Here is a 14,733-nt window from a genome sequence, read left to right on the forward strand (position 1 = left end):
AAACCTGTGCCACAGATTATTCAGCTGAGTCCTTTTTGCAATAGAGTTTTAAGACCCTCTTTCATTTAAATTTAAATTTTTGAAACTTAGTGTCCTTCCTAAAAATAAAATGAAATGAACTTTCCTAAAGTGTTGTATTATTAGTACTATCTAAGTCATCATCCTGGCCTTATGAAATATTGGCATTTTGTACTGGTGTAACTTTTATTAGAAGCATCTCCTCAAAACTAGTAGGATCATCTCAAAGGGGTTGCAACACATTAGCAGGTAATGAAATCAATGTAGTGTCTCCTGAACGGTATTGGGGGGGGGGGGAAGTAATACACACAGACACACAGAGGAAGGGGTAAAAGAGAATAAGAAATATCAAAGTGCATAACACATGGATAAGTAAGTATTGTTAAGTACAACTCTTGCTTCAGTTACACATATGTGTGTGCTGAGCTGCAATGTAAAAATGCATTTCTCAATGGATTGGGTCAAAATAGTTTTCAAGTCACTGACTTAAGATTTTATCCTAGGAGATGAGGAAATTATTCTAAATGATTACCTCTTTCTGGTGGGATGTTTGTTTAATCTGTCATCTTAGAAAACACTGCTGAGTTCCTATTTTCAGTTCATTATTGTATACTACCAAAACTGCTACTCAAAGGCTGAGCTTATCTTCTATTTGTTTGTTCTGCGTGGTGCCCACTGGTCCTTACTGTTTTTGATATAGTTATCTACTTTTTAAAGACAGTTTAGCACTCACATATTTTTGTTCAATCTTTACTTCTCACACAAACAGAAAAAGGAAATTATGTATTCTGTATCAACAAAGATTTAACAAAACATGCATATACTACAACTGTCTACTTACTAAAATTAAGAATTAGTATATTATCTTTTTTCTTCTTATATTAAAACTATCTTTTCGAACACTATTTTAAGCTTATGCACTGAAAGTCTTTTAGAGATAATTTACTTTAATGAACTATTATTATTTATATTTTATATGCAAATTGTCACAATTTTGTCTTAGCTAGCTCCACTGTTTGCTTACAGTCTGTAATGTTTCTGAAAGCATCCATGATTTCTTCTACAAAGAAGATACTTAGGAACTATTCTGTTTTCCTACTCTGTGACCTGAAATTGACTGGTTCTTCAATGGAAATGAGATCCATATCTAGGCACTAAGGGTATACAGAAATAATTGTGGGCAAAAGTACTAATGCTATTTTTGTTGCACTATATTTTGAGATCTCTTTAAGGCTCTATGTTCTTACTGATTTATTCCAATTTAATGTATTATACTATTAAATCCTACTTTTTCTTTTTAAATATATTATGATTGACTGTTACAGACTTTGTGTTAAACTGACAGGAAGTTTTTATAAACAATAACAGCACTTACATTTTGAAAGACTGGTTCCCATTTTTCTCTTGGTCCAATTGCATCTGAACGCTCAACAACAAGTTCATCTGAATTTATACCAAGATATTTTCCATAGCCAGATTTCAGGGCAATTCTGCACATTAATAAGATAGATAAAAGTTAAAAACTGAGAGAAAATTAATTATAGGACATCAAAACAGGACATGTGTACGTGTGTGGGTGTGTACATATCTAAAATTTCAGACTGGACATATTCCAAGTGTTCAAAAGATGCATGTGGCTGAGTGGTGACTCACTCCTGTAATCTCTGTGCTTTGGGAAGCCAATGGGAGAATTGCTTGAGGCAAGAAGTTCAAGATCAGCCTTGACAGAATGGTGAGACCCCATCTCTACAAAAAATTTGAAAAGTTAGCTGGGCAGGGTGGTGTGCACATGTAATACCAGCTACTTGTTAGGCTGATGCAGGAGGCGTGCTTGAGCCCAGAAATTTGAGGTTATAGTGAGCTATGACCACACCACTGCCCTCCAGCCTGGGTGACAGAGTGAGACTCTGTGCCTTCCAAAAAAAAAAAAAAAAAAGCTACATGTGACTAGTTGTTGCCATATTGGACAGTGCAGTTTTAAATTTAGTTTTATATTTTGCTTTTTTAATATAGACATTGTACCTTATATATTACATAACAAATATTTTCAAAATTCATCATTCTTCAATTATACCTCTTTAGTTATAAGCTTCAATAACAAATTACTAAAACTTTATGTCATCAAACTGTTTTCCAGAAAATGCTGCTTCCATTTACATTCTTACCTCAAATTAACAGAGTATGTTTTGTATCATGGATTTTTTTTAAAAATATTTTGAGTGTAAAAAAAAAATACTTGAAAACCTGATATGGAAAAAAACAGTATCCTATTAATTTGCATTTTAGTAGTTAAGTAGAATAACAATTGTTTTTCTTTTCCTTTCCTTTTTAGTTTTTAGATTATCTGGTAATGTCCCTTGTCCATTTTTCTGTTCAGATCTGATTGTTCGCAATTTTTCTACTGGGGTCTTCAGTGCTATGAATTCTATACAAGATACATATGAAGAGTAAGAACTCACTGCCTATTAAGATTGTTGCAAATATTTTCCTCATTTGTCAGTTAATTTTCTTTATAATCCTTTTTTGTTTATAATTGTAAAGCAGTTTAAAAGTATTGAATTTTTTCTTCCTCTGCTTTTATTCTTTGTCTTTCACCCTACTTATCAGACTTTCAAAGAAAGTATAGAAATAATCATCTTCATGTGATTTTTTTAAATTATGATTTCTTTTACCTTACCGAGAATCTCCTCGGATGCCAGAATTGACTTTTACTCCTTTATACGTTAATGATTATATAACAGAAATCATTATCATGTTGATGTAACCAATTACTAAAATATGTAAATTCACTTTCAGTATCTTTTACCCAAAGAATCATTCTATACTTCTGCACAAGGTGAGAATAAAAAAGGCTACTTTATAAAATGACTGTAAACATAGTGAGTAAAAATATTATTTTGGTCGTTATGATGCTGTAACATTCTCTGCTGGTTTCAACAATATTCCTTTTTTGAGTCTTCCTGTTTGTCTTTAGACTTCCAAACAGTGAGTTTAAATATCATAGCAACAGTGAACCAGGTTTTGTACTATTTGATTTATTTTTTAATCTATCTTATTTGGTGTGTGAAATTATTAATCTTCACTTTTTAACTTACATATCTTTTTTCCAGCCTAGCATTATATATTGATAGGAAATCCCCTAAAAGTACATCACAAAATCTACTCTTCAAAAAAAGCTATTTCATTTTTTATATCAAAATTACCGTGGGCTTAAGACACATACTAAAATTTTTAATGAATACAATTAAATTTTTAAAATAACTGGTTATTAATTATATTACAACATAAGCTCACCTGGAATCAGATAATTTGACAGCCGTAAACTGCTCTAGAGGACTAGGGCCCTCATCAACTATTGGAGAAAAAACATTTGAAAATAAATTTGACATTTGCTATAAATATAAAGACATTATTTTGCTTTAAAAAATGTGGCTATTTTCTTCTGCAATTAAATGTAAGAATATTCAGATATACTGATGTCACTGTAATACTGTATCTTTGGAATCAAGATCTATTTTACCTTCTTTTAACTACAGTGCTAATTTTATACACTGAGTAAGACAGGGTGATATAATGCTTATTTAATAACTTTGGAGATAGCTTCTCTTTATGTTTTAAAATACAGTCATAAATAAGTATTTATTTAAAAAAGCTAAATGCTTTCATTTATTCAATGGATGGCCTTGCTGACCAAATGATACTGCTTTTTATCTTCTAATTACTTCGTATCTCATTAGTGCTTCCTCTAATGGGCTAAAGAAAATGAGAAAACTTCAAATTGTTAAATGCACCCAGGTTAGTTTTGGTAATAGGCCTGAATAAAAAAGAAATTCAAACATATTTGAAACAAATAGGTTTTCTTTTTTCTTTCAACTTACCATTTTTATTATTCATATTGTTTTGATTTCCAAAGATACTCTTCTGGAACTATACGGAATGTTTTCAAATGCTTACATTAGAAAGAGGGACATACCAATGGCTGGTAAATATTAAGGAATTAAAAAAAAAATGGAAGAGTCAAATGCAATGGTTCCATTCCTTTGGAAAACGTTTGAGACTAGTTAGAGTTTGGCCTAAGTGAATGAATGTCCTAAAATCTACACTTGTGGCAGGATCTTCCCTTCCAGACACAAATCTTCTTTGTGTGGAGCTCCCAGGGTAAAAAGACCATTTTCCAGTGCTTGTATATAGGTTCCCTCATCCATTTCAATGGCTATGGTTCCTGAAATTTCACCAAAGTTTGTTACTGTCCACCAGATTCCTAAAAAATAAAATTGATATTTCAACTTTACATTTTAGTTTTGACACAGAGTTCTTTGTTATTATAACTTAGTTTTAAAAACTTTTTATTTTGCGGTGGTAAGAAATACTACAAAGATCTCACATATCTTTTTCTCACTTTGTCTCAATGATGACATCTTGCATAAGTATCATACATTGTTAGAATCAGGAAACTGACATTGATATAATCCATGAAGCTTATTCAGATTTCACCAGTTTTACATGTACTTGTTTTCATGTATGTGCACAGATGCATGCGACTACCAGCACAGTCAGGATTTGGTTTTTAAAGTACAAAATAGCAACATACAGCCAGGCATGGGGGTGCATGCCTGTAATCCCAGCTACTCGGGGAGCTGGGAAAGAGGATCACTTGAGCCCAGGAGTTCAAGGTTATAGTGAGCTATGATCACTCTATAGATCCCATCCATCTATTCATGCCTGCTTTTCAGAGGCAATGCCTATCATAATGCTTCTTAAAAATGCCTCTACAGGAAGATTTTCTAGCATAGTAATCTTTTTCTTTTTTTGAGATGGAGTCTCGCTCTGTCGCCCAGACTGGGGTGCAGTGATGAGATCTTGGTTCACTGCAACCTCTGCCTCCTGGGTTCAAACAATTCTCTGCCTCAGCTTCCCAAGTAGCTGGGGTTAGAAGAGCCTGCCACCATGCCTGAATAATTTTTTTGTATTTTTAGTAGAGACGGGGTTTCACCACATTGGCCAGGCTGGCCTTGAACTGCTGACCTTGTGAACCACCCGCCTGTGCCTCCAAAAGTGCTAGGATTACAGATGTGAGCCACTGCGCCCGGCCAGTAGCCTTAACTATGATTTAAGATTGAAAGCAAAATGAGCAGAATCTATACTTATGTATACTAATTTCCAATTTGCCAACAGAAATCTCAGACTGTAGCAACAATTATTTTAGCAGTTGTTATAAAAGTTTATATCTTAATGTTAAAAAAATCCTCAAACCTCCTCCTAAATTGTACTTTAACTAGAGTAGAAATGAGTCAATCATTAACTGGATGACATATTAAGGAATTCTTGTTAATTTTACAAGGTCTGAAAATGACATAGTATAATGTATAAAAGTAAAGAACAAAACAGGTGATGAGAGAAAGACATATCACGTTAAGAAATGTACATTTATTTATTTATGGGTAAAATGACGTAACATCTGTGATTTTACTTAAAATGTTCTCGGAAAAAACGTGTGTGGGGTTGTGTATGTAAATGAAACGAGATTGGCAAAATATTGATAATTAATGTTGGGGTCTGGGCACATGGGGGACTCATTATATTCTTCTATGTATGGATTAGTTTGGATATTTCCCTAATAAAAAGGTTTTAAAGATTCAGTTAATTCCACTGCACAAAATTTTCTATTCAACTAAACATTTCATGTTTTCATAATCAATTTTAAAATACATAAAATTTTAGCTAAAATGAAGTTGGACCCTTATCTAACACCAAATACAAAAAGTAATTTAAAATAGACCAAAGACCTAAATGTAAGAAATAAAGTTAGAAAACTTTTAGAAGAAAATGTGAAAAGCTTCATGACAATGAATTTGGCAATGATTTCTTATATAGAACATCAAAGGCACAGGCAACAAAAGAAAATATAGACAAACTGGACTTCATCAGAATTAAAAACTTTTGTGAATCAAGAACCACTGTCAACAGAGTAAAAGGCAACCCAGAGAATGGAGAAAATATCTGTAAACTACATACATTATAAGGAATTAATATCCAGACTATATAGAGAACTCCAAAAAGACAAATACCACAATTCAAAACTGGGCAAAGGATATACACGGACATTGCTCCAAAGCTGATATACAAATGGCCAATAAGCACTCAAAAAGATGCTCAAAATCACTAGTCACTAGGGAAATATAAATCAAAACCATAATGCAATACCACTTCACACCCATTAGAATGCTATTATCAAAACAAACATAAAACTGAAAACAAGAAAACCAGAAAAACAAATATTGGGCAGGATGTGGATAAACTGAAACCCTGTGCAATGCTGGTGGGAAGGTAAAATGGTGTGTGTATTTAAATGCCACTGAAGTGTACAAGTAAATATAGAAAAACTGGCAAATTCTATATTCTGTATATTTTACCTCCACACACACACAAAATCAATGGAGAAAAAGAAAATTAATCAAAATTAATATTTCAGCTAAAGATGATTAGAAAGCAATAAAACTAATGACAATTTAGATGATGGAGTTATAGCTACAATTGTTTTCAGTAAAAGAAATAATGCTTTATTCAGAAACATTATGAAAAGTGTTATGATTAGCAAGTTTTTCTTATAATGTAATAGTTAATAATTTTAAATTAGTTTCATTTTTTATGTTCTATGTCACATCCACCAAGTACACTTAATATTAAATAAAATCATTTAAATATAATATCTCATTAATGTTTTGCAAATGAAGAAGAAATTTCTGGCAGAGAAGCTCCTCAAAATTTTCACACTCTGTCCAAGTAGGGAAATGATACAATAACATTACTTATAATATTGTCAACTGAAAAAGAAATTACTTTGAGCAGATGCCAGTATTTTTTCTCAATGAGATTTCAAAGAATAAGAAAGCTAAACACAGTATCATCAAGAATTAAATGTGAGCATTCTGCCTACTTTCTGCAAGTGGCCTACATTCAACCTTTGGAGGTATGCTTATATGTTTAACGACTAAAGTAACATAACATAATACTTAACAGTGCCACTTGGGGGTTTTAGCTGTGAAAAAGCAGTGGATCCTAAGAACAGTGGGCACTGAAGTTGCCTGTCTCTATGTCAGGTTACAGCTCAAGCTGTGTATATGCTACAGATGCCCAAGCTGAATTTAAGAGAATCTGCTCTAAAACATTACTTGCTATTTAGACACATGCTTAAAGCTATTTCCTTTTAACCTTAGGCAGATGGTGAAATATTCCTACTGTGTTGTCTCACAAAGCATAACAAAAGTTTTCACATATTTTCACATAGTTTATAATGTTTACATATGGCTGGCATGCCTGTAATCCAGCACTTTGAGAGGTGGAAGCAGGAGAATCAATTAAGCCCAGGAGTTCAAAATCAGCCTAGGTAACAAAAGGAGACACCCATCTCTACAAAAAAATAAGAAATTATTTGTGTATGGTGGTACAAGACTGTGGTCCCAGCTACTCGAGGGTCCGAAGTGAGGGGATTGCTTGAGCCTACGAGGTCGAGCGTGCACTGAGCCATGATCATGTCACTGCACTCCAGCCTGAGCAACAAAGCAAGAGCCTGTCTCAAAAAAAAAAAAAATGGCCTGATGCACAAGTGTCATGGCTGATAAAATACTACCAGGGCACCCTCATTCTAGCATCAAGGCTGTGTGACAGCTCACCTCACCTTCTGACTAACCCAGTGCTTCTGTGCTAAGGGCCCCTTTAAATCTCTGCCTTCATTATGTGCTTGGCACAAAGGAATGATATATCTTAGATATGGAAATGGAATTTTCTTCCCCAATCTTACTGTAGTCTAAGTACCCTTCACAAACCTTCTATTAACCCATAGCTTACTTAGCTTTAGTACCTGGGTAAATCAAATCTGTGTTTTGCAAACTACGATGTTGTAAGTTCAATTGCTTCTGAATCTAGCAGAACTCAGTGAAACTCTTTGCTTACAGACATGCTCATTTTTATGAATGTCACACATGGTATTCTCCATGTTAAAGACAGAATTTCTTTCATCCCATTTACCAATCCCTTCAGATCCTTGTGAGCAACCAACAGAACAGCTTTAAAAAATTAAAAGGTTTTTTTCTTTCCCTTCACAAATAGGCAATGCTTACTCATACGGCAAGTTTAGAAAATCCACAATGCAAAAGAAGGTGGAAGGACAAAGAGAAAAAGATGCAGAAGGACTTCCTCTTCTAGCCGAGATGGACTTGCCCTCCAACGATGACCAATGAGAAAACTGAAACTGGATAGAATATTTGAGAAAACTCTTTTCGGGGATTGGAACACAGGCAGAATAGGACTGTGATATTTGAGAACAGGAAAACACAGGAAGCAAATCTCACACGCACTTCTGTTTTCTGCCCAATGACAGTTTCTTGACCACACAGAGAGAGGTAGAGACCTCCAAAAATGAGGCAGTGTCACTGTCACTAAGCTGAGAGTCTTGCAGTGCTAACATGTTAGGAGTTTATAGAATAATGTACACTAGAAGAGGGAAATACATACAGGTGTGGCCTCAAAAGAGTATGTGAAAGTTCTCTGCAGGTCTAGGGCCAAGGGCTGGGGGTAGTGCATACAGCAGGCAGGCTCCTCAAGGCCTATGCAGAGTGGCTGCCACTTCTGAGGGCTGACTGGAGATGCCAGATATCACACAAATTTGGGACTTAGTAGAGTGGAGAGAACTCACCAAGTATACCTAGAACATGTGGCTGAGGCCCATGAGGATGAGCCTTTCCTAGAGTAAGAGTCACTGTCTAAGTCTACAGGCAAAAACCTAATGAATAAGCACAAGCTAACAAAGGCCGAGGCTTGACAGGAGCAAAAGCGTGGTCAAATAATTTAACTAGGCATCAAGACCTTTAACAGAAATAAAAGTTAAAATGCTATGAAAATGAAAGACTGAATGTATAAGGAAGACTTAACAATCCTAAATGTGTACACATGACAGCTTCAAAATACTTTAAGCAAAAATTGCTCAAGTAGGCAGATCTAGAATTACAGCTGGAGATTTTAACATAACTCTCAATACGTTGTAGGATGAGTAAAACATCAGTAAGGACACAGAAGATGTGCATAGTCACAAGCTCCACCAGGTGATCTAACCAAAATCTAAAGAACACTGAACCGCCGGGCGCCACGGCTCACCTCTGTAATCCCAGCACTTTGGGAGGCCGAGGTTGGTGGGTCGCCTGAGGTCAGGAGTTTGAGACCAGCTTGGCCAACGTGGTGAAACCCCGCCTCTATTAAAAATATAAAAAAATTTAGCTAGGCTTGGTGGCAGGTGCCTGCAATTCCAGCTACTATGGAGGCTGAGGCAGGAGAATCACTTGAACCTGGGATGTGGAGGCTGCAGTGAGCCGATATTGCACCAGTGCACTCCAACCTGCTGGGCAACAGAGAGAGACATCATCTCCAAAAAAAAAAAAAACCCTGAACCAACATCTGCAGAATACACATTCTTTTCAAGTGTACATGGAAATTCACTAAGAAAGTATATTCTCCAACTATACTATAAATGAATTAGAAATCAGCAACAATAACATACCTATAATATCTCTATGTAGTAGAAATTAAAAACAATACACTTTTAAATAACTCAAGTGTCCATGAAAAGAAAAATCACAAGTAAAACTCGATAATATTTCGAATGGAATGAAAATGAAAGCAAAATGTGTTGACTGTAACTAAAACTAAAGTGGAATGAAGAGATCAAACTCCCTTCTTAAGAAGCAATAAAACAAGAGCAAAGTAAACTGAAAATAAGTTAAAGGGAGGAAAAAAAAAGACTGAAAATAAATGAAATAGAAAATGAAAAAAAGAGAAAATAAGTAATACTGAAAAAGGCTTGTCCAACCTTAGGGCTGCATGTGGCCCAGGCCAGCTTTGAATGCAGCCCAACACAAATTCATAAACTTTCTTGAAACATTGTGAGATTTTTTTTCTTTTTCTTTTTTTTTTTGGCTCATCAGCTTATCATTAGTGTATTCTATGTGTGGCCCAAGACAATTCTTCTCCTTCAATTGTGGTCCAGGGAAGCTAAAAGATTGAATACCCCTGTACTAAAAGATCATTAATGATCTAAAATAAGTGATCTTATAAAGAATTGATAAACGTCCAGCTAGACTGACTGATCCAGGAAAAAATAGAAAAAACACAAATTACCAATATGAAGAGACTGCAATACAGATTAGATTCTATAAACATTAAAAGGATATTAAAGGAATATTCTGAATAATTTTATGCCAATAAATCCAACAACTTGGATGAAAGGAAATTTTCCTAAAAGACACAAATTACCAAAACTGACAACAGAAAAATCTGAAAATATCTATTAAAAAATCTTAATTCTCCCACAAAAAAACTAAAACCAAACCAATCCAAACCCTCTAGGTTCAGATGACTTCACTGGTAAATCCTATCAAACATGTAAAGAAGAAATCATACCCATCTTACACAGCTATTTCCAAAAACAGGGAAGGAGACAGCACTTCCCATCTAATTTTATGACACCCAATATCACCTTGACACCAAACTCAAATAAAGACTTTACAAGAAAAATATACAAACGTCCAATATTTCCCATCAACACCAATATAGAAATCTTAAAATAAAAAAGAAAAAACACCTTGAAATCAACTCTAGCAATATCCCAAAGGACAATGCACCAAAACCAAGTGGGGTTTACCTCAGGGATGTAAAGTTAGCTTAAAAGTTGAAAATGAAACCAATGTAATTCATTGGCAGAATGAAGAAAGTTGTATAATCATCTCAACAGATACAGAAAGAGGCATTTGACAGCATTAAACATCGTTATGATAAAAACTCCCAAGAAACAAAGTTTAAAAGGAATGTCCTCATTTTGATAAAGGTTTTTCTCTGCAGACCCTATAGACATCATACCATATGGTGGACTACTGAAAGCTTTCTGCCTAAGCTTGGAAGCAATGCAATTATGCCGATTCTCGTGACTTCTGTTCAACACTATGGAAGTCCTGGACAGTATAATAAACCAATAAAAAGCAAGACAAGACATTAGGATTAGAAAGAAAGAAGTCAAACGACAGTCATGGGAAACATAATTGCAAATTTCTCAGTTTTCTACATAAAGTACTAGAAGTAATAAGTGAAACTGACTTATCAGACTACAAAGTCACTATACAAAAATCAATTGTATATCTACATACTGACAGCAAAAAACTGGAAATCAAATTCAAAATTTCTATTGACAGTAGTGTAAAATTATAAAACACTTAAGAATAAATTTTTAAACAGGCATGCAAGACTGCTACATTGAAAATTATGAAATATTGAGGCCCAATATTAAGATGTTCATTCTCCCTCAAGTGATCTGGACTCGATACAATTCTCTGAGAAAATCCAACATGCTTCACAGTAGAAATTAATAAACTAATAGTAAGTACAAAGTTGGAGGACACACACTACCTGATCTCAAGACTTCATGAAATTATAGCAATCAAGAGAAGTATACCAACAGAAAACAGACAATCAATAGAACAGAATCCAGAAATAGACCAATACATAGAAAGTTAATTGATTTTTTATGAAGATACGAAACTGGATTAATGGAAAAAGGAAACACCAGTGGTGCTGGCACAAATGGCTATCAAGATGTTAAAAAAAAAAAAAAGGTAAATCTTGAAACCAAACTCACACCATGCCAAAAATTAATTTGAGATTAATGACTGATTTGATGTAAAAACTGAAACTATGACGCCTCTAAAAGACAGTGTACAATATTTTACTGACTTTGAGATAAGCAAAGATCTCTTAGATCAAAGAGATAAGGCAGTAACCATAAAAGAAAAAAATAAATTAGGCTTTATAAAAATTAAAAGCTTCTGACCATCCTGGCTAACATGGTGAAAGCCCATCACTACTAAAAACACAAAAAATTAGCGGGGCGTCGTGGCGGGTGCCTGTAGTCCCAGCTACTTGGGAGGCTGAGGCAGGAGAATGGCATGAACCTGGGAGGTGGAGTTTGCAGTGAACCGAGATCGCACCACTGTCCTCCAGCCTGGGCGACACAGCGAGATTCCATCAAAAAAACAAAAAAACAAAAAAACAAAAAACAAAAAAAAAAGTTGTCCATCCGAAAACCACCATTAAGAAACTGAAAAGGTAAAACTCAGACTGGGAAAAAAGACTGATAACACCATCAACTCTTGGCAAGGATGTAACTGGAGCACTAATTCATTCTTGGTGAGAGGGTAAAATGGCACAACCGCTTTAGAAAATTTTTGACAGTTTCTTACATAGTTAAACATTCACCTATCCTTTGACACAGCAATTCCACATCTACATATCTACCCTAGATATTTACCCTAATTTTAGAATTGTTGATTTGGCATTTCAAAAGCAGTGATTCTTCCAGAACATTAGCTTTATAACATTCCATATTTTATATATTTTTTAAGCTACCATAATTTATGAAGATTCAAAATGCAACTTGCCAAATTTTAAAAGAGAGAAAAAAGAAGTATGGAAATAACTAAACAGAAAACAGGCTGGTTAAGTGTGTTTGGGTGAGTTTATTTCTAGTATCATTTACAGGCTACCTTGATATTGTATTTAAAATTTTCATTCATTTCAGAGTTCACAAAATAATGATTTTTCCTGTGAAGATACTTCGTTTAAGAGACAACTGACTTCTATAACTAAAATGTATACATGTTCAAAGAAAATAACTTGTAAAATATACTTGGTTGAATAACATTTACATTAAGCCTTTAAAATTATGTATCAGAATCTCCGGCTATTAAGGAGTCTAATGGTGCCTATTAAGTCAGAGAGTTGTAATTCTTCTCTCGTGTGCTCTGTTCTGACAATGAAGTAAAGGCATCAGTAGCATCTACTGTGCTAAAGAATAAATGGAATTTACAACTGTAGGTAATATTTAAGCACTTTAACACAAATATGAATACATCATAAATTTCTAACTAGGAAAATATTTTCAATGAGACCTCAAGAAATGTTAACTTTTTTCAGAATACAGCACTGAAAACTAACTCACCAACAATATCAAGCTGGGTTTCCTCATCTTCCTCTCTTTTTCTCTTCTTATCTTTGCTCTTTTTCTTCTTACTACAGGACATAATTTATATAGATGAGTTTAGGTATATTGATTTCTGTGATAAATAAATATCATAAGATTGAAACTTGGAAGTCTTTTAAGCTGTTTCATTTATAAATTATTGATTTAGGAAGACTTACATTGCTATGCCCTCTTTAATACAGTACTGAGAATTTGCTTCAGGCTTTGTACATATTATGTTAAAGTTCAAAGCAGATTGTAGAGCCATACTGCCAGATTTTAAATCCTGATTCTGTCACTTCTTAGCTCTGAGATTTTTGGAAAAGGTACTGAATCTCTCTGTGAGTCAGTTTCCCCACTTAAAAAATTAGGATAATAACTTAACTCTTAAGGCTATTGTGAGGATTAAGAGGTAACATGTATCTTCACACATTGCTGGTGGAAATGTAAAATGGTGCAGCACCTACAGGAAACAGTTTGGGGTTCCTCGAAAAGTTAAAGAGTTACCATATGACCCAGCAATTTTACTCCTAAGTATGTATACCCAAGGGAAATGAAAACATACGCCCACAAAAATACTTACGTAAGAATATTCACACTAGCATTACTCACAACAGTCAAAAAGGGGAAACAACCTAAATGTTCATCAATTGATGAATGGATGAACAAAATGTTACATCCATGCAATGGAATACTACGCAGCCATAAAAAGGAACGGGTGCTACAACCATGATGGACCTCAAGAATGTTATAGGTGAAAGAAGCCAGATACAAAAGCCCACATGTTACATGATTTCTTAGGAAATATTCACAATAGGCAATTCCACATAGATAGCAGACTAGTAGTTGCCAAGGACTAGAAGAGGGGGAGGAAGGGATGTGACTGCTTTAATGGGTAGGAAGAGATTTCCTTCTGAGATGATGAAAATGCTGAGCAACTAGACAGTGGTGAACCTGTTGAATATATACTAAAAACCACTGACTGTACAAAAGGGTGAATTTTATAATTATGAATTACATCGCAATAAAAAAATAAAAAACCAAGAGTGATTTGAAAAAACTTAACGTGCAAAGTGCCTAGAACAATTTCTTGGTGCACTGAAAGTACTATATAAGCATTAATTATGATTATTACAATAATCTTAAGACACTCTTGTCTGTATTTTCATCATAAAGTTTTCAGAAGATAACTCACCACTCCTCACAGGAAAAGCACACGGTAAAAATCTCACATTCATTCAGGACATACGTGCCACTTATTCTGGCATCTTCATGAGCCCAGACTCCTCGAGAGGGTTCTCAAAGGCAGTGGCTTAGCTCACTCCTTGATACTTTTTTTCCATCTCACCTAAAAATATCAAAACCTCTGTTTATCACGGAGACCAGGAAGAAATGCTCAATATTTGTATGTACAGTCAACTTTGGGCAAATCTGCCAGTTAAAAAAGAAGCGGGGATATGATTGCACAGGTATTTTTCTCCTAAAGAGCTAATAAATTACCACTACGACCTCCTCCTCACATTTGGCTCATTTTATTTATTGCATATATGTTCTCTCATTTAATCCTCACAGTCTTCTAAAGGTATAAAAAATGGTCTGAAAGTATAAATGTGTAAACGGAGGTTCAAAGATATTTGATCAAAGATATTCGATCT

At 34.5% G+C, this 14,733-nt stretch overlaps 1 protein-coding gene and 1 long non-coding RNA gene across 2 annotated transcripts in view; both read right to left on the reverse strand.

Annotated features, from left to right (window-relative positions):
• Positions 1–3,366, reverse strand: part of LOC129053902 (protein FRG1B-like) — a 255,490-nt gene extending 252,124 nt beyond the window's left edge. Inside the window, exons 1-2 of the mRNA XM_063716807.1 lie at positions 3,313–3,366; positions 1,394–1,508 (exon numbers count right to left, since the gene is read on the reverse strand). The gene's annotated coding sequence lies outside the window, so the exon portion shown is untranslated. The remainder of the gene's footprint in view (positions 1–1,393; positions 1,509–3,312) is intronic.
• A 788-nt stretch (positions 3,367–4,154) lies between these two features.
• Positions 4,155–14,426, reverse strand: LOC129057179 (uncharacterized). Its single transcript, XR_008521738.2, has 3 exons — positions 14,274–14,426; positions 13,058–13,128; positions 4,155–4,279 (listed from the first exon to the last, which is right to left on the reverse strand). It is a non-coding gene; the product is annotated as an uncharacterized LOC129057179 (long non-coding RNA).
• Positions 14,427–14,733: the final 307 nt, after the last annotated feature.

This window comes from Pongo abelii, chromosome 17 (assembly GCF_028885655.2).
Source record: "Pongo abelii isolate AG06213 chromosome 17, NHGRI_mPonAbe1-v2.0_pri, whole genome shotgun sequence".
NCBI classification, from domain to species: Eukaryota; Metazoa; Chordata; class Mammalia; order Primates; family Hominidae; genus Pongo; species Pongo abelii.